Source organism: Ursus americanus, chromosome 16 (genome assembly GCF_024610735.1).
Source record: "Ursus americanus isolate L20-20 chromosome 16, mUrsAme1.1.p, whole genome shotgun sequence".
Taxonomy (NCBI): domain Eukaryota; kingdom Metazoa; phylum Chordata; class Mammalia; order Carnivora; family Ursidae; genus Ursus; species Ursus americanus.
In genome coordinates, this window is record NC_142142.1 from 11382025 (window position 1) to 11403120 (window position 21096).

General features: G+C 44.5%; 1 protein-coding gene and 1 long non-coding RNA gene across 3 annotated transcripts in view; one reads left to right on the forward strand and one right to left on the reverse strand.

Annotated features, from left to right (window-relative positions):
* The window catches only part of ACER3 (alkaline ceramidase 3), a 176037-nt gene that overhangs the window by 292 nt on the left and 154649 nt on the right, over positions 1 to 21096 (forward strand). Inside the window, exon 1 of one of the 2 annotated variants that reach the window (XM_045816292.2) lies at positions 78 to 144. The exons of the other annotated variant lie outside the window; for it this stretch is intronic. The gene's annotated coding sequence lies outside the window, so the exon portion shown is untranslated. Of the gene's footprint in view, positions 1 to 77; positions 145 to 21096 lie in introns of those variants that run through there. 2 annotated transcript variants of the gene reach the window in all.
* LOC148108759 (uncharacterized) lies at positions 9 to 21081 on the reverse strand. Its single transcript, XR_015726936.1, has 3 exons — positions 20671 to 21081; positions 5875 to 6107; positions 9 to 89 (listed from the first exon to the last, which is right to left on the reverse strand). It is a non-coding gene; the product is annotated as an uncharacterized LOC148108759 (long non-coding RNA).

Sequence of the window (21096 nt, forward strand, 5' to 3'; positions counted from 1 at the left end):
CACCACACGGCGAAGTCCCAAAGAGCTAGTTCTGAAGGAAGGAGGAACCGGTGCATTCTAAGAATGGCAAGAAGACAAGTGAGGGGTACCTGGAGATAAAGGGAAAGATCCCCAGTGAAACAGGACACGTTGTGCAAGGTGGAGGTAAGGGGAGGCGCGCAGCCTCGTCACTATAGTAAGAGCTAACGTGAGTGTGGCACTCACTACGGGCCAGGCGCTCTTCTAGACGCTTCACGTGCATTAACTCCTTTCATTGGCCCAATAAGCGATGAGGTTAATTGTGATTATTATCCTATGAGCCCTGAGAAGCCATTGAATGGTGTCAAGCAGGGAAAACAAATCAGATTTATATATGAGAAATCCCCGTCTGGCTCTGGTGTGGGACACCGAAGGAGGTCCGAGTGGATGCCAGGACACCCATCAGGAGGCCTCCACGGCAGGGCAGCAGGGGCAGATGCCAGGAGCCTGGACCTGGGGGCTGGCCGTGGGGTGGAGAGAAGTAGGCATTTCTAGGGGCTATTAAGGAGCGGAGCTGACAGACTGGTTAGCGCTTACTCATTCTTCAGGACTCTGCCAGGCCTCCCACATCCCTCCCCTCCTCCTCTAGGCTCCTCCAGGCTTGGCCACCTTGCTTGCTTCTAATAGCCCTGATCTTACTCAACAGCAGATTCCAGGCCAATTTTCCAACAAGCACATCACAGAAGCCAGCTGCCCAAATGAATAATTCCTCAAACCATCACTTTGCCAAACGGCTAATAAGCCAGAAGCTAACTCATAATAAGCCAAATCATTCAAAACTAATTCCTAAATTTGCTTGTTTCCTTTTATTTTATCTATTCTTTTTTTTTTTTTTTTTTAGAGAAAGAGTGCATGTACGTGCGAGCAGGGGAGCACAGGGTGGGGGGCGGTGCAGAGGGAGAGGGAGAGGGAGACTCTCAAGCAGGCGCCGTGCTCAGCACAGTGCCCACACAGGGCTGGATCTCAGGACCCTGAGATCATGACCTGAGCGGAAATCAAGAGTCAGACCCGTCACTGACTGAGCCACACAGACGCCCCTTGTTTCCTTTCAAAACTATTGTGTAATTTATAGCAGTTGGTATTAAATGGGACAGGTTTTTTTGTTTGTTTGTATTAAGTACAGAAAAAAAACTTATAAAAATATGCATAAGGCATAAAAAACAATGATACAACAAAACTCCTGCACCCAAAACCAGTTTTTAAAAATGAATATTACTGGGGCACCTGGGTGCCTCGGTCAGATGAGTGTCCAACTCTTGATTTTGGCTCATGTCGTGATCTCAGGGTCATGAGATCCAGCCCTATGTCGGGCTCCACGCTCAGCAGGGAATTTGCTTGAGATTCTCTCTGTCCCTCTCCTCTTCCCCTGCTCTCTCTCTGTAAAATAAATAAATTTTTAAAAATGAGTATTACTGTTACCTTGGAAACTCTAGTGCCCCTCCCACATCCCATTGCCCTTCACCTCACTCTAGAGCTAATCACACTCCTCGATTTTCTGCTTTCTCCCTCACTTTTCTTTATATTACATATTTGTACCCTCAAATTTTCTTAGTTTTATGTGTTGAACTTTAAATAAAAGGAATTAGAATATATATATTTTTCTGTAACTTATTTTTTTCATTCAGTATTATATTTCTGAGATTCCTTCTTGTTGGTGCATAGAATTCTTTTTTTTTAAGATTTTATTTATTTATAAAGATTTTATTTATTTATTTGGCAGTGAGAGATAGCGAGAGAGAGAGAGAGCAAAAGCAGGGGGAGCAGCAGGCAGAAGGGGAGGGAGACACAGGCTCCCCACTGAGCAGGGAGCCTGACATGGGGCTCAGATCCCAGGACCCCAGGATCATGACCTGACCCGAAGTCAGATGCTTAACCAACTGAGCCAGTTTTTAAGTAACCTCTGCACCCAACATGGGGCTGGAACTTACAACCCCAAGATCAAGAGTTGCATGTTCCACTGACTGAGCCAGCCAGGTGCCCCTGATGCGTACAATCTAATTCATTCATTTTCTTGGCCGTATAGTAATCTGTTTTATGAATACATTATAACTTATGTATTTGTTGAATTAAGGGACACTTACAATGCTTCGCGTTTCCCATTACACATAGTGTCGCTAGGAAGATTCGTGGATATGTCTCCTGGGGCACAGATGCTATGGAATTGGTCTAATTCATTTTTTTTTAATTTTTTCATTTACTTGTCAGAGAAAGCACAAGCAGGGGGAGTGGCAGGCAGAGGGAGAAGCAGGCTCCTCACTGAGCAAGAAGCCTGATGTGGGGACTCCATCCTAGGACCCTGGGATCATGACCTGAGCCGAAGGCAGATGCTTAACCGACTGAGCCTCCCAGGTGTCCCAGTGTAATTCATTCTTTACAACAATCCTATGAAGTGCAAATAATTAGCCTCATTTTATAAAGTACTTGAGGTTCAGAAAATTTAAATAACGAAGGATATGAATCTAATAAGAAGTGCAAGATTTCATACATTGAATCTCCCCATAGCATGAAGTGGTCTATGAGAAGAAAAACCCAGGCTCTGACCCATTCTCTAAGCAAAGGGTTCCTATTTGGACAACTCCTACCCATGAACCCCCCACCCCCATATCCCATTCTTCCCAGCATACCACCAGTCCCTTCCTCCCAGCTTCATTCCTCCCTGTCCCCTCCTCTCCAGCCCTAAAACCCACCACTGTCCACTTTCAAATTGATGTTGACCACTCACAGAATTAGAACAAAGGGCCAAGGACCTCAATCTCCCACCCACCCTTTCCCACCTTCCCTATCCCTCAGCCTCTTGCCTCCAGACAGGGGTCTTCCCTCCCCCTCCGACCACCCACAGCTCTGCCCTACTCTGTTGAACCTGATCACTTGGCCTGGGATGTAGCACGTGCCTCTCCCAGTTGGGAGCTCTTCGAACAAGGGTCTGGTCTTTCGTGTCTGTTTCCCCAGCAGATCCAGAGAAGTTTTCCCTGGTGCTATTTAGCACTTTCTACCTCATGTTATTTTTTTTTTTAATTTTTTAAAGATTTTATTTTGGGGGCGCCTGGGTGGCGCAGTCATTAAGCGTCTGCCTTCAGCTCAGGGCGTGATCCCAGCATTCTGGGATCGAGCCCCACATCAGGCTCCTCCGCTGGGAGCCTGCTTCTTCCTCTCCCACTCCCCCTGCCTGTATTCCCTCTCTCGCTGGCTGTCTCTCTCTCTGTCAAATAAATAAATAAAATCTTTAAAAAAAAAAAAGACTTTATTTTTAAATAATCTCTACACCCAACGTGGGGCTCGAACCCACAACCCCAAGAGTCTCACGCTCTACTGACTGAGCCAGCCAGGCACCCCTCTATCTCATGTTGTAACGTACCTGTTTTATTCTCGTTTATCTCCCCAGATCTCACCTCAGGGCCTTGCACAGAATGAGTAACAAATATTTAATGAAAGAATCCATTTTCACCCAAACCACTTCCCGTGCTGTGCTTGGATTAATTTCAGTTAATGTTTACCCATCTACTTTCAAGTACCAAATACTGTGCACAGCCCTCCTCTTCTGGGCCGCCAAGCCACTCCCTCCATCTCATTTCTCCAGGCTCAAGCACAGGGCCTACCTACCTTCCCAGGCATAGTCTCCTTCAGGGACCTCCTAAAAGTCTGGCCCCTAATAACAAGCACTAATATTCACAAAGCTCTTTCAAGTTTAAGCAGAACTGTCAGACTCATTTGACCTGCCCAGCCACTCAGTGAGTACTGCAGGTGTCATGATCCCCATTTTGCAAATAAGTAAACCAAGGTCCAGAGATAGCAAATGATTCTCCCTGGTCCCCACAGAAAGTCTCCAGAATTGAATCCAACTTTTCTAAAGCAAGAGCCCTTGCTTTTCCACTACAGAAATCTTCATGGCAGTTGACAAGTCGGCATGGTAGAGTGGGAAAGGCTGCCAGCTAGGAATAAGTCACCCTTGGAGTTTGACCTAGTAACAGTGCCTTTAGCTTCCCTAATCCTGAGTGTTTCATCTGCAAATGAGGCAGTAACATCTACCTCACAAGATGATGAAGATTCAAAGGGGAAAAAAAATGTGTATACATTGCCTTATACTTAGGACTCAGTAAGCCTGAGACCCTCACCTGGCCCCACTGTGATCTCTGTGACAATAATCCAATAGTCCAAGTTCTGTGCCCTAAACTATTAGTCCGTGCATGCAGGGGATTGCTCACCCACAGAAGATGGGACAATGAGTTCAGCACAAAGGATGAATGTATGTTAATTTCCTCATTCCTGGGCGCAGTTCTTTATTTTCCTCTGGTTGCTTGCTTGCCTTCCCTGAGATTTTTAAGAGCATGTACGTTTAGGTTTGCCCATAGCCTGGCATGGCCTGCGTTAGCTGCAGAGCGAGGTTTCAGCCTTGCTTCTCCTATACTGAACTCTTTCCCCCACCCACCAGCTGCCAAGCTCCAAAGGAGCTGGTGGTTCCTGAAGCCCACATCAGCCTCAGGGGAAATTTCTTATAGCTGTTTTTAATCTCAGAAACTATTCCCTGCCAGACAAATGGTCTATCAGTCCATTTCTGAAGACTTAACTAAGTGCAAATGATGGGGGCATGTCAGGTCCTCAGACCCAGAGGGGGTCCCATGGGACTAGTCAAGAGGATCCCTGCTGAGCACAGGAAAGAAATCGAACAACCAGCCAGCAGGAAGTGAGAGCAGAGTTTATTGTAGGTATAGAGAGAAAGTTCAGCTACAGAATATCTGGGAGACTCAGAAAGGAAAGGAGGGAGTCTGGGATTGTTTGGAGTCTCAGGGTTTTTTATTGAGGATTGTCGTCTGGTGTACCTGTCTTCTCAGGCACCTAGAAACCCCTAGAACAAAGACAAGGGCCCAGGTGTTATTCCTTGGAGCCCAGGGGTGTGATCGTGGAGATGCGCAGCCTAGCCCGGGTGGTCTGTAATACACATAACGATAGCTGCCTCTGCTTAGATGTTATCTACTTAATAAAAGCATTCACGCCTTGTCCCTTAGAAGGAGGACATGCAGTGTTTGCATTCTGAGGCGTGTGTAAAGTGGGATTGCAGGTTCTAGCAAGAATAGAAGCAGGGAAAGGAGCAAAAAGCTGGTTTTTATGCATCCTTCGGTTTCCCTAGCTCATAAAGTCACATGGCACACACGAGTGACAATTACTATAATGACTGCACTGTCAGTTACCGGGCGTCTGTGTGTGTGCAATGGAGTTAAGTGCTTTATACACATGATCTCATCTTATCTTTACAACAAAATGTTGGGATGGGTGGTTATCTCTGTTTCAAAGATGAGAAAACCGAGAAATAGAAAGGTTTGGTGACTTGCTCAAGCCTACGCTGCTAGTCGCAGAGCTGTGGTTGGAAACCCTGTCTGATTCCTCTCCCTGCCCTCAGAAGTTCCCCAGTCTGTTAATGGGACTTACAAACCCAGAAACAAATACTTCATTTCTTTGTTTCTGATGATAAAATCTGGTTCTGAATACAATAGTCCTCCTCTGCAGGAGGAGGATTAAGGATTGGGAGGAGAGGAAGATTTATTTACTTTTTGAGGACTTTTTTTGTACTTGGTGAATTTTCTCTACCTGTGTGATTTTTTTTTTTAACCTAACGAAGGGGGCATGGGGTAGAATGCCACCCAAAATGTGCCACTTTGGCAAGTGTATTATTTTATGCTGAAAGCAATCAAGACCCAGCAGATTCAGGAAAAGTTTTTTTTTTTTGTTTTTTTTTTTGTTTTTGTTTTTGTTTTTTTTTTTTTACCTCCCCCTTAACTGCCTAAAAGAATTTAGAAAGGGGGCCTGTAACCAGGAAGAGAGCTCTTATCTAAGATCACATTTTCGATATGAGAGACTTACCTGCAGGACAGGGCAAGCATTTGTTTACCAAACATGTGCTCTTCTCACCTTTCTGTGAATTGCCTTCCCCCGACTCTCCCCTTGGAAATCCCAGACCTCTATCCTTGTCCTTAGCTTCGCAAGGTATATAAGCCTCAACTGCGTTGTTGCCTTTGAATCTCATCTCTTTGTGGGGACTTGTTTTTCTCCTGTTAAGCTGTCTTTTTGATATAGGTGGGGTCTCAGCCAAGAACCTAGAAGAGAGGAAGAATTATTTTCTCACCCTTACAATAGTTTTAAAAACCAATTAAAACATAGTAGAACATTTAGAAAATATAGCCAGTAATAAAAAATCGTTCTTAATCCCACTTTACATAAATACTCACTTCTGGCTTTTTTTCTAAGCGCGCGCTTAAAATAAGATCACATTTACACATATTGCTTTGTAACCTGCTTCTCCCCGCCCGCTTATCCGCATCTTACGACTACTACCACATCTTTTCATGTGCATGATACAGACCTGATGGTGCTGATGGCGTTCAGGTGGTTTACAAGCCCTTAACACTAAGAAAAAGCAGAGATGAACTTTTTTGAGTGGGAATCCAGCGCACGCCCGGGTCAGCTCCGGCTGACGCTTGCTCCTAACGCCGAGGCAGGGACCGCGGGCTCAGTGCCGGGCATGCTGGGCCCAGGGCAGGGGCTGGTGTCCGCGTGATACCCGCGGAGAGCTCTCCTGCTGGGCTAGAGCTGGGTGGAGCAGAGGTCAAGCTGCTGAGGTTCCAGGCTGGACCCAGCTCCTGGAGGGGCACCACCCTACTACTCTGGCACACAAGCAGGGGGAGCAGCAGGCAGAGGGAGAAGAAGGCTCCCCGCCGGGCAAAGAGCCCCATGTGGGGCTCGATTCCAGGATTTTATTTATCCATTTATTTGAGAGAGAGATAGAGAGAGAGAGAGCACAAGCAGGGGGAGGGGCAGAGGGAGAGGGAGAAGCAGACTCCCTTGCTCCATCCCAGGACCCCGGGATCAGGACCCCAGCCAAAGGCAGATGCCCAACCAACTGAGCCACCTAGGCGCCCCTAAGCCTTGGTATTTTAATCTGCAAAGTGGAATAATGATCTTACTTTGCTAGACTGAGAGAATTAAATGAAAGAATGCATATAAAAATGCTTGCTTAAGGATGCCTGGGTGGCTCAGTCCCTGAGTACCTGCCTTCGGCTGGGATCATGATCCCAGGGTCCTGAGATCGAGTCCCTCATCAGGCTCCCTGCTCAGCGGGGAGCCTGCTTCTCCCTCTGCCTGCCACTCCCCCTGCTTGTGTGCTCTTTCCCTCTGTGACAAATAAATCAATAAAATCTTTGAAAAATAAATGCTTGCTTAAATGCCTGGCTAACATATAACAGACACTCCATAAATAGTAATAGTAGTAGCAGTAACTATAATAAATGATTAGTTTGTACTGAGTTCTTGCCATGTGTCAGCCGTTGTCCTAAGTGTTTTAAGCTCATTATCTCATTTACTCATAATAGCAACCTTAGGAGGCTGGTACAAGTATTAGCTTTATTTTTCAGGTGAGGGAGCCAAGCAAATTGCTCAAAGTCACAGAGGTAACATGAGGCCTTGCTGGATTCCCATCTCTGGTCTGTTAGGGAGCTTACGCTCGCACCTGCAGACAAGGGAGAATCACTGAAGGAGAATCACTTTTGTTTGTTTGCTCACTTGTCTATCTGACAAGAGTGCATGCTACCCTGTACATAGTAACCATCATTATTATGTGGATGAGGCATGTGGAGGAGAGGAAGGACAAAGGATTGGAGCTAGAGAGGTGACCCACTTTGTGCCCGGCCCTGTGTTCGGCGCTAGGGACATGCTGGGGCCCAAGACACTTTCCTTGCCCTGAGGTTGCCTAGAGTCTGGTTTGGTATTTCTCAAGATCTGGTTCCGGGACCATCAGTCTCACAGTGACCCAGGCTGCTTGTCTGACATGGAGATGCCTGGGCCCCCAGAGACCAGGCTGGGCCTGCAGGTTTCTGAAGGAACATAACCAGCGGCAATTCTGGAATTCTCGTAAGTTTGAGAGCCACTGATCTAGCTGACGAGGAAGACAAGTAAACAGGTGGCTAAACTGCAGAGCGCTAGGAATTACAATGGCAGGTCTGGGAAGAGCTTCTGGAGGAAGCCTGGAATGGTCTGAGACCTGAAAGATAAGAAGTTAGCTGAGGGGACAGGAAGGGAGGGGAAGATGCCCACAAAATCCAGCAGTGAGAGAAGTGACTCTTCTAGGGAAGAGTATTTGAAAGTATTTTAGGGGTGCCTGGGTGGCTCAGGTCATGATCCCAGGGTCCTAGGGTGGAGCCCTGCATCAGGCTCTCTGCTCAATGGGGGGCCTGCTTCTGCCTCTGCCCGCCACTCTGCCCATTTGTGTTCTCTCTCACTCTCTGTCAATAAATAAATAAAATCTTTTTTTAAAAAAAGTATTTTAGTGTGACCGGAGTGTGGGATGTGGCAACAAGGCCGGAGAGGTGGGTAGGGTCCAGGTCACAGAGAGATTCGCTGGTCATACTGAAGAGTTTTGACTTTTTCCCCACAGGTCGTGGAAAATCACTGAAATTTGTGATGATTCAGAGGAGAGCATTGACAGTTTTGAGTTTAAGAAAGAGCCTTCTGGCAGCTGCAGTGGGAAGAATAGTAGTGGGACTGGAACAGGGCGAGGATTTCCTCAGGGCTATGAGGGAGGGCATAGGCAATGAGGACCTGGACAGAGACAATGGCGGTGAGAGAAGGAGGGAGGTGGACGGACCCAAGAGCCCACAGCGGTGGTAACTGATTGGGTACGGATGGATGGGGACAGGGGAAGTCAAGGCTTCCTTCTTTAGCAAACTGGGTCAATGGTTGTGAATTTCACTGTAGTAAGAAATGACTGGAAGAGAAACCAAATTGGAGGGAAAACGATAAGATCACCTTATGACACACGAAATTTGAGATCCTCGAAGTATCCATGTGGATCTGTCCAAGACAACTGGACTTGCAGGGTTATGGGGTATCCTGCTAGTCGCCCACTCGACAGCCTCTTTTCCTCCCTCCCTAACAGAAGCCAACTTTGTTTGGGACAGCGATGCGCCTAGTTAAAACATCCGCCCTCCTAGACTCTCTTGTCAGTCTTCCCAGACTCTATAGTTGGTCATGAGATCCAGTTCCGACCAATAAACTCTAACCGAACATCACTGGGTGGAGGTTCTGGAAAAGCTATTATTTTCCTGATAACAATGGGCAGGTCCAGCTGGCATTTGCCTTTTACCCCTGTCCTTCCTTCTTGCCTAAACAGCATTGTGATGCTGGGACAAGAGGCAGCCCTTCTGTGACCATGAGGATGAAGCCTCTTAGTGTACTAAGGGAAGCAGAGAAGAAAAACAGAAGGATTCTGGCATTGTGGAGTTCTTGTATGGCCCTGGGCTGTCCGAGAAAAATAAACCCTAATTTAGTTAAGCCACTGGGTTTGGTTTTCTACCACCTGGAGCAAAACATGATCCTAATTGATTAGGGCTAAAGGGCTCCAAGGCTAAAGCTCTGGGGACAGATCTGGGTTAGATAGAGATTTGGGTCAGCATCTAGATGGTAACTGACAGTGTTTGGGTGGATACAAGAAAACCAGCACCTGACTAGGCACACATATAAATGATTCTTACAAGTTGAAGGACAGAGGGCTTAATTTGTAGGCAATGTTGAAAGAAGGAATTCCTGTTCACAGGGCAAATGTCTTTAGGTTACTTTTTTATTGTTGATGTTTCCATAACCTCATTCAACACAAAACAATCCATTTAGGGCTATTCAATTACTACTCAACCCCATGACATTTATTTTGTAACAACTTTCCAAGTGCTTACCCAAGGGCAGTGACTGTTCATATACGTGGCGACTTATGTCCCAGGGTGTGGTGTGTTTGGTGCTCAGGAGGTGACTTGGTAAACCACAGTTCTCTGTTTTCCATGAAGCAAGTGCCCTTGGAGTTTCCTTTTGGAAAGACTGTATGAGGACTGCCCAGGACCTGTATTGCAATTTAACCTAATGGTCCTATCTTTTGCCAAGATTATTTGCCACAGTTTCCTAATTAATTAGAAGGTTGATCAGGCTAATTTTCCTGATTCCTCTCTTCTCTCTGCCCTGCCCCCTACACAAAAATCCAAAAACCAGAAATCTATTTTCCCTAACACATAGAAATATGTTATACCCTTTCTTGAACCCTTCTGTTGTCTTTAGGATAAAGCCCAAACACCTTATCCCAGTGTATTAGGCCTCAATCTTTCCCTCCTCGGTTCCCGATAAATGTTCTCACCTCTCTCCCATCTCCGCACACCGGTCAGCCACTCTGAATGTCTCATTCTGACCACATTTTTCTCTTCCTTTCTTTCTTTCTTTCTTTCTTTCTTTCTTTCTTTCTTTCTTTCTTTCTTTCAAGATTTTATTTATTTATATGAGAGTGAGGGAAAGCACGAGCGGGGGGGGGAGGGGCAGAGCGAGAGGGAGAAGCAGGCTCCTTGCTAAACAGGGAGCCTGATGTGGGGTTCGATCCCAAAACCCTGAGACCAGGGACTGGAGCCAAAGGCAGACTCTCAACCAACTGAGCTACCCAGGCGCCCCTTTCTCGCCCTTTCAAGTCCTCAAAGACTATTTCCTTGCCCAATAATGCTTTCTCTGCTTCTTGCTCTGAAGGATACCCCCATCCACCCCCAGCAGCCAGGTTAATTTTCTGGTCTTTGGGCAGCTGGGAATGGCGGGGAACCCAGGAGTGATCAACCTCCTCCTTCTCCTTGATCCTTCTCCCCACTATCTCTCCAAATCCTGTTGACTCAACCCCTTAAACATCTGTGAATTTGTCCCCTCTTCGCCGCCACCATTGCTGCTAACCAAATCACTGCAAGTCCCTATGGAAACCTCTGTGTCGTCAGTCTTGCCCAATTCAATCAATCCGTCCTCCTCTTTGCAAATTTACCCATGTCACTCTTTCCCTAAAAACCCTGTCCATCCCTGATGGCATTATCCCTGCAGACCTCTCAAGCCTCATTTCCTACACTCCAGGTACTGAGAGAAATCAAACCCAAGGCTGGCCTTCAGCCCTCTGTCCTGCACAGCCCCCGGCTCCAGCGCTCCTCAGGGCTAGTGAGACACAAGAGTTAAGAACATGGCCTCTTGCACCAGACAGCCTGGATTCCAGCCTCTACTCAGCCACTTATTAGCTGGGCGCCTTTGGGTGAACTATTTAGTCTCACCATGTCAGTTTCGTTATTGGTAAATGAGGGCTAAAGGTAGCCTTCATCCTTGGGGTTGTTAGAAAGATTTTAGAAGGGAATACTGAAGAATACTCAGAACAGTGTCAGAAACTGAGTAAATGTTATATTAAGTGTTAGCTATTACAACTATTACATTTCATTTTGATCCTTGAAATTTGTCTTTTTCTCCTCTTCTATTACCTAGAATAGTGCAGAAGACATGGTAGGAGATGGCTTGTGGATAGGATAAGGGGGCCAGGGAGCCTTGAGGGAAATGCTGAGAAACTAGGGGCTAAAGAAGCTTACTTAGCTCAAGTCAACAAAAATTGGCTTTGGAGGACCTGGGTGGCTTGGTCCATTAAGTGTCTGACAGTTGATTTCAGCTCAAGCCCTGATCTCAGGGTCATGAGTTCAAGCCCTGGGTTGGGCTCCATGTTGGGCATGGAGCCTTCATAAAAACAAACAAACAAACAAACAAACAAACAAACAAACAAACTGACTTTCTGTTCTCTGTAACCCAAGTTTCAGCTTAGTTTAGAAGATAGGCCTTACAGGAAAATCAGGCCCAGATGTTCCCCACCATCTCTCTTGTGCATGGTAGACAGTATGCTTCCCCATGCTTCCCCAAGGATGCTTTCTCCTTTCTTCAAAGTGATAATAATACCACAATACCATGAAGTGTTTTGATCTCATTTCATTTCCCAGGCACTGTATTTTGCAACCTTTTTTTTTTTCCATTTAATCCAAACATGAAGTGGGTACTGTTGCTTTTTTTTTTTTTTCTTTTTAAGATTTTATTTTTAAGTAATCTCCATATCCAACATGGGGCTTGAACTCACAACCCCGGGATCAAGAGTCACACACTCTACCAACTGAGCCAGCAAGGCGCCCCTGTTTCCCCATTTTATAGATTGAGGTTTATGGTGGTTAATAGGACCAAAATCACAGCATATTAAGAAGTGAGTTTGCGATAGAGGGTCACGATTGCCACGTTCCAGAGCTGATACTCTTTTTTTTTTTTTAAAGATTTATTTATTTTAAAGTCAAGCAGAGAAAGACAACTATCATATGATTTCTCTCATCTATGGAACATAAGAACTAGGATAATCGGTAGGGGAAGAAAGGGATAAAGAAAGGGGGGTAATCAGAAGGGGGAATGAAACATGAGAGACTATGGACTATGAGAAACAAACTGAGGACTTCAGAGGGGAGGGGGGTGGGGGAATGGGATAGACCGGTGATGGGTAGTAAGGAGGGCACGTATTGCATGGTGCACTGGGTGTTATACACAACTAATGAATCATCGAGCCTTACATCGGAAACCGGGGATGTACTGTATGGTGACTAACATAATATAATAAAAAATCATTAAAAAAAAATAAATAAAGATTTATTTATTTTAGAGAGAGACAGAGTGGGAGTGAGTGGGGCGGAAGAGCAGAGGGAGAGAAAATCTTCAAGCAGACTCCCTGCTGAGCATGGAGCTGGCCATGGGGCTTGATTCCATGACCCTGAGATCATGACCTGAGTTAAACCTAAGAGTTGGGACACAACCGACTTAGTCACCCAGGTGTCCCCGAGGTGATACTTTTTTTTTTTTTTTAGATTTTATTTATTTATTTGGCAGAGAGAGAGAAAGAGAGTACAAGCAGGGGGAGCAGCAGAGGGAGGGGGAGAAGCAGGCCTCCTGCTGAGCAGGGAGCCCAATGTGGGACTCAATCCTAGGACCCTGAGACCATGACCCAAGCCAAAGGCAGACATTTAACCGACTGAGCCACCAAGGCATCCCAGAGCTGATACTCTTAACCTCTTAATGCTATGCCAGATTGCTTCATAAAAGTGGATGTTTTACTTCATTTGAGAAATGTCTGTGGACTTGCTCACATGCTAGTTCTGGTGCTAGGCACTGGGAACATAGAGATACATATGGGTGATCCTTTGTTTCCAGGAACTCACAGCTGCCTTCTGGGTACAAGCTAGTCAGCAGGCAGCGAGGCCAAGTGTGGGAAACGCACAGGAGGCTAGGGAGCAAGGAAAAGAAAGCGTTAACGCCACCTGGAGAGTGGGGCCTGGGATCCAGCTACAGAGGCAGCAGCTGAGTCTCAAAGTCTGGGATTGAGAGTCATGATTACTCTAGTGATGTTTCTGGAAGCCTAAGCATCAGCAGGTGCATAAAAATTTATTCTTTGATGTTTGTCATGTATTATAAGTGAAAACAAGAAACCCCAAAGGGTGCCTGGGTAACTCAGTTGGTTAAGCATCAGACTCTTGGTTTCTGCTCTCAGCTCAGGTCGTGATCTCAGGGTCATGAGATCGAGCCTCTCATTGGGCTCCCTGCTCAGCGAGGAGTCTGCTTAAGATTCTCTCTCTCTTCCCTCTGCCCCTCCCTCCACCCTGTCTCTCTCTCTCTCTCAAATAAAAAAAAAAGAAACTCCCAAATGATTTGTGTTTTTAAACTCTATTTTAATATAACATACGTATGTATAGGTCTAAATAAAACACACACACATACACACACAGAAAGATGTTTGGCCCATCATATACCAAATATTGTCAGTGCTTTCTACTGAGTGATGAAATTTCAGATGATTCTTTATATATATATTTTTATTGCGGATTATATTTTTATTTTATAAATATATTTTATATTGTGAAATACAACTTTATTGTGGAAATGTAAATCGGTACAACCACTTTAGAAAGCACTGAGCTCCGCACTCAGTGTAGTCTGCTTGGGATTCTCTCCCCCTCTCCCTCTGCCCCTCAGGCTCATGCTCTCTCTCTCTCTAAAATAAATAAAAATAAATCTTAAAAAAAAAATTCGGGGGGCGCCTGGGTGGCACAGTGGTTAAGCGTCTGCCTTCAGCTCAGGGCGTGATCCCGGCGTTATGGGATCGAGCCCCACGTCAGGCTCCTCCGCTCTGAGCCTGCTTCTTCCTCTCCCACTCCCCCTGCTTGTGTTCCCTCTCTCGCTGGCTGTCTCTATCTCTATCGAATAAATAAATAAAATCTTTAAAAAAAAAATCCGGGAAGGTGGTTGCTTCTGCAGGGAGAGAAGTAATGAGATTGGAGAAGGATACACGGGGCTTAAGGCATCAGCCAGGTTCTAGCTCTCATATAGGTTCTATCTTAATCAGATTCTATCTCTTAATTATTCTTAATATATTCAGTTATCTATTATTTTTATATATTATATATTTCATAATGAAACTATTTTTTAATCCATATTTTGAAATTTCCCATAATGAACATGAGTACAAACGGTGATATTAAACAGAAAGATAACAAATGCCATAGCATTTTAAAAACTGTTGTTCTCTTATAGTTTTTCTTACCCTGGCCTTTTCATATTGTTCATTCATCACATGTTCACTGGGGACTTACTCTGTCCCAAGCTGTATGTTGGGGATACAGTGATGTTACATAGTTCCTACACTCATGAAACTTACCCTCCTGGGTGCTCTTCTGTGTCCCTGTCAAATTCCCAGAGTTTGGCTTTCACTATCAATATTTTACAAGTTCGTCAGCAATTTTTGTTAAGGTAGCTGTTAAGCACCTGAGTTCTGAAGCTAACTGCTTAAATTCAAATCCTGGCTCCGCTACTAACTAGTTACACATATTTAGGCAAGTAACTTAACCTCTTTGTACTTTAATGACCTTAACTATGAAATGGGAGAGAGAATAGTGTCTACCCCGTTGGGCTGTTGTAAGGTTTAACTCAGTTAATAGAATATAAAGACCCCAGGACAGGACCCGGCTCATGGTAAATGTACCATAAATGATATCTATTGTTATTGTTTTTGTTCTTTAAATATTCCCTGAGACCAGTTCTGTGTCAGGCCCCATGAGGGACTGGTGATACAGAGATAGAATGAGACCGAGTCTGGAAGATGGATTCTTAGACTACTGTGAAACCGGAGAGAAGCTATGGTGGAGGGAAACCCAGGGCTGCAGGAGTATAGATGGGCTCCCCCAGCCAACCCTGGGGGCAGGGGCTCTTCCCACAGAGGTTTGGGGCTGTGTCCCCGGGTTGTGGTCTGCTGCACGTGGGCAACATGCTAATATTCCCATATACAGGACCTAGGAAGTGTTGACAGGCTACCATAGATGTGCCTTGCCGTAAGAGGCCAAGAGGTAACGTGTAGATCATAAAATCACTTCATCTGTGGTAAGCCTACACATTTGGTTTCTGTGGTTTCAAATTTTCCTTTGCAGTTATGGAATGGTGCAACATATCTCATGTGGAAAACATGGCTTACAGCTTGGATTTCTTTTGTCTTTTTTTTTTTTTATAAGATTTTATTTATTTATTTGACAGAGAGAGCCAGGCAGTGAGAGAGGGAACACAAGCAGGGGAAGTAGGAGAGGAAGAAGCAGGCTCCCAGTGGAGGAGCCCGATGTGGGGCTCGATCCCAGAACGCCGGGATAACGTCCTGAGCCAAAGGCTTAACAACTGAGCCACCCAGGCGCCCCTGGATTTCTTTTGTCTTGGAAACTAGTAAAAAGGGTTTTCACTAGGAATCTGGTTGAAAGCTCCCAAAATTTGGGTTCTCATTTGTTAGCTGAAAAATAAATACAAGGATTGGAAATAACATAAATGCTCAGTAAAAAGGGAATAGTAGCATGGATATATGAAAAGTACATTGTGGCATATCTATAATACTGAATGTGATATAACTATTAATATGTTTACAAGGATTTTTTAATGGCATGAGAAATGCTTCTGAAATATGAAATACAAAGGCAATATTAGTTCTAGCATGTAAAAAATCCATAGATAAAATGCTGGAAAAAAATATTCTTACATGTTAACAACAGTTATTGCTAGTTGGTGGGATTATGAGTGATTTCCTTTATTTTTTCACAGTTTTCTAAATTTTCCAGTATAATAATATCTGACTTTCTTTAAAAACACAGCTTTATTGGAATACCTGGGTGGCTCAATGGGTTAAGTGTCTGACTTCGGCTCAGATCATGATCCCAGGGTCCTAGGATTGAGCCCCAAGTCCGGTTCAGTGGGGAGTCTGCTTCTTCCTCTGCCTCCATAACCCCTCTATGCTCACACATGCACTCTCTCAAATAAAATCTTAAAAAAATAGCTTAATTGAGATATAATTAAGCTACCATACCATTCAGCCATTTAGAATACTTACTGTACATTTTATTTATTTACTTTTTAAAAGATTTTATTTATTCATTTGACAGAGAGAGACTGCAAAAGAGGAAACACAAGCAGGGAGAGTGGGAGAGGGAGAAGGAGGCTTCCTGCCCAGCAGGGAACCTGATGTGGGGCTTGATTCGGGCCTCGATGTGGGGCTTGATGTGGGGCTCGATGTGGGGCTCAACGTGGGGCTCAATCCCAGGACCCTGGGACCGCGACCTGAGCCGAAGGCAGACGCTTAATAACTGAGCCACCCAGGTACCCCACTGTGCATTTTAAAGTATACAATTTGGGGGCACCTGGCTGGCTCAGTCAGTGGAGCGTGAGACTCTTGATTTCAGGGTTGAGTTCGAGCCCCATGTTGGGTATAGGGATTACTTTAAAAAATAAAAAATCTTAAAAAAAATTAAAAGTGTACAATTTTTTTTTTGCATATTCAGAGTTGTGCAACCATTACCACATCTAATTTTAGAACACTTTCATTGTCCCAAAAGAAACCTTGTACCCATTAGCAATCACTTCCCATTCCCTGTTTCAGCCAACCACTGATTTACCTTCTACTTTACTTTACTTACTATCTAAAGATTTGCCTATTCTGGATGTTTTATATAAATGGAATCTTACAATATGTACCCTTTGTGTTTGGCTTCTTTGATGTAGCATAATGTTTTCAAGGTTCATTCATATTGTATCCTGCATCAGTATTCATTTCTTCTTATTGTCAAATAATATTCCATTGCATGGATAGTCTATATTTTATTAATCCATTCATCAGTTTCCACTCTTTGGCTATTATGAATAAAGCTGCTGGGGCGCCTGGGTAGCGCAGTCGTTAAAGCGTCTGCCTTCGTCTCAGGGCGTGATCCCGGCATACCGGGATCCAGTCCCACATCAGGCTCTTCCGCTATGAGCCTGCTTCTTCCTCTCCCACTCCCCTGCTGTGTTCCCTCTCTCGCTGGCTGTCTCTCTGTCACATAAATAAATAAAATCTTTAAAAAAAAATGAATAAAGCTGCTATGAACATCCTTGTACAATTTTTTTTGTGGCCATGTTTTCAGATTTCTTTTTTTTTTTTTTTAATGATTTTGTTTGTTTATTCGACAGAGATAGAGACAGCCAGCGAGACAGGGAACACAAGCAGGGGGAGTGGGAGAGGAAGAAGTAGGCTCCTAGCGGAGGAGCCTGATGTGGGGCTCGATCTCATAATGCCGGGATCACGCCCTGAGCCGAAGGCAGACGCTTAGCTGCTGTGCCACCCAGGCGCCCCTCGGATTTCTTGATACATAGCTAAGAGTAGAATTGTTAGGTCCTATGGTAACCCTGTTGAGTATTCTGATGAAGTGCCAAACTGTTCCCAAAGTGGTCATATCATTTTACATACTATCAATGTATTAGGGTTCCAATTTTCCTACATCTTTGATAATATTAGTTATTGTTTTTTTTATTATAGTCACCCTAGTGTATGTGAAGTGATATCTCATTGTGGCTTTGATTTGCATTTCTCTAATGGCAAACATGAGCATCTTTTCAGGTGATTATTGGCATTTATCTTCCTTGGAGAAATGTCTAGCCATATTCTTCGCCCATTTTTAATTGTTTTTGTGTGTGTGTGTGTGTGTGTTTATTAAGTTGTAACAGGTCTTTTATATTCTGAACACAAGTCTCTTATCAGATATATTATTTGTAAATATTTCTTTCCATTTTGGGGTTGTCTTTTCACTTTCTTGATGGTATTACTTGCAACAAAAAGTTTTTAATTTTGATGAAGCCCAATTTATCTGTTTTTTCTTTTGTTACTTGTGCTTTTGTTATTTTATATAAGAAACCACCTCCTAACCCAAGGTTACAAAAATTTACTTTTATGTAAACTAAGAGTTTTATAGTTTTAGTACTTAAATGTAACTCTATGATACATTTTGAGTTATTGTTTACTGTGGCAAGAAGGAGTCTAATTTCATTCTTTTGCATGTGGATATCCAGTTGTCACAGCACCATTTATTGAAAAGACTATTCTTTCCCTATTAAATTGTCTTAGCATCCTTTTTGGAAATCAACTGACCAAAAACTTAAGGGTTTGTGGGGCACCTAGGTGTCTCAGTCATTAAGTGTCTGCCTTTGGCTCAGGGCCTGATTCCAGGGTCCTGGGATCGAGCCCCACATCGGGCTCCCTGCATCGCTGGGAGCCTCCTTCCTCCTCTCCTACTCCCCCTGCTTGTGTTCCCTCTCTCGCTGGCCGTCTCTCTCTCTCTGTCAAATAAATAAATAAAATCTTAAAACAACAACAACAACAACAAAAAACCCTTAAGGGTTTGTTTCTGGGGTCTTCATTCTATTCCATTAATCTACATGTTTATCCTTATGCTAGTATTACACTCCCTTGATTAGTGTAGCTTTTTAGTATGAAATTGTCCTCCAACTTTGATTTTTTTCAAGATAGTTTTGGCTTTTCAGGGTCCCTTACATTTCCATGCATTGTTTTTATACTTGGGAAAATTTTGTTAGAAAGAGAGAAAAATAGATACTGCTGATGGTAATATGAATTCCATTTTGTTTTCTGAGAAGGAAATTACTGCAGTGCACCTGTTTTCTTGGTCAGGTGAATTTTTCTCTCCTAAATTTTGTCCTGTTCATGGTAGATTTTTTTTTTCACTGTTGATGAAAATGTGATGAAATGTGCAGGGTCTTGATTTAGTCAAGACTTCATCTCCTGACTTGAGTCACTTGGCTGGGTCAGGGGTTCTTTCCACAACACCCTAATTTTTTTTCTAAAGATTTTTATTTATTTATTTGATGGGGAAAGAGAGAGAGAGAGAGAGCACGCACAAGCAGAGGGAGCGGGAGAGGGAGTAGCAGGCTCCCCACTGAGCAGGGAGCTGGATATGGGGCTTGACCCCAGGACCCCAGGATCATGACCAGAGCCGCCTTAACCAACTGAGCCACCCAGGTGCCCCACAATACGCTAATTTTTTATTTAGTCCGAGCAAAATACTATCACACTCTATTTTTGTGGTCTGTACACTGTTTTCATAGTAATTTCATCAGCAAATCACACTGTTGTTTTTTTTTTAAAGATTTTCTTTCTAAGTGAACTCTACAGCTAACATGGGGCCTGAACTCACAATCCCAACATCAAGGGTCACATGCTCTACTGACTGAGCCAGACAGGCACTCCAACACCAGCAAATAACTTGAGTATGTATTTCTGCATGTTCACTTTGAATATACAAATATATGTATATTTATTCATTTATAAGTTATATATACATGATTATTATACATTTTAAAAATATACACAAAACATTTTAGAGGTTGAGATTCTAAAAATGCTTAGAAATAGAAGTTTTCCCACACCTCAATGGCTTTTATTTCTCTGGAGATTGCCCTCTTGATCTTTCCTATTCACTTCAGAGTGTTCCAGCACCCAGCCAAGGGCAGAAGCTCAATGTCTGTTGTTCAAAAGAAAATTTTCAGCTATCCTACTATTTCTATTAATACACACTGCCTCTACTCCTAGTTCCGCACCCTGAAAGTATAGATTTTGCATCTACCATCTGCTAGGGTCACTTTACAGAGAGTCTGTGGGCCCATCTCCCCTTGTTTTCTCTTTTACCTGTGATTGCGCCTTATCCAACTAGTTCCTTTAGAAAACGGCAATTGTATCATCCTCAACTATAATCTTCATTTCAAACGGCATGGTCAGGCATGGTCAGGTGGAGTGCGTTCCTTGACCATAAAGAATAAACAGCAAGCTTTCTTATCAGGATGTATCACTGGAGGGTGCGAACAAAGGGCAAGGGAGCTTTGTGGGGTGACTATTAGGAAGTGCTTCAGGAAGCTGCATTTGTTTTTAAGATTTTATTTATTTTTGAGAGAGAGCATAAGCAGTGGAGCTGCAGGCCCTGGGAGAAGCAGACTCCCTGCTGAGCACCCAGGGAGACAGACTCTCAACCGACTGAGCCACCCAGGCGCCCAGGAAGCTGCATTTTAAAGGGCCAGTGGGAGTTAGGCAAATAGATAACAGAGGAAGGCAGTCCCAGTTGAACAGCAGGGACAAGGGCCGAGATGGGAATGGACCTTCTGAGCTGGGGAAGAGTTTGTGTAGTTGACAACAAGGGGCAGGAACGGTTGCATTTGCGTTTTTAAAAGATCCCTCCTGCAGCTCTGTGTCGCAATAGTCTTCAGGCTGGAAGTAGGGGAGGCTGTTGCTTGCCTGGAGAGTAGGGCAAAATTATAGGAAGCCTGCGGAAACCTCTGGGATTGGAAGCCCAAATTGAAGCAGCTCTGCTTCAGTGCTTTGGCTGCATTCTTTTATAGGATCTCAACGCCCCTCCTTTTTTTTTTTTTCCCCTCCAGGGTTGTTGCCCTTTCCCTTTGTTCCCAAGACACACTTACCTATATCTTTATCAAAAAAATCGCTGTTTATTTCCTAGAATTCCCGGGAGCTGGGAGAGTTCTGTTTCCGGGCTCGGTTTGAGGTCTGCCCTCCAAGGAAGACACTGAGGTGCGTCTCTGCACAGGTTTTATCAAGCCAGGGCATGTCGGTGGCTTCAACCCACCCCGCCCTAGTTAAAAATCAAACCACACACACACACAGACAGAGATAGAGGCTCAGACACGTCCAGACAGGGAACAGCTTCAGGGTTATCAGGAGCCCCGAACATACAGCCAGGGGCGTGTCTGAGCTGGGCAGGCAGCCCGGGGAACCATTGCCCGGGTGCCCAGACCACAGCCCTTCCCTGGGAAGCAGGGGGCGGAGGGAAACCCCAGCGCCCTCGGGGTGGGCGGGGCGCCGGCAGGGCGCGGGCGGCCTGGCGGCGC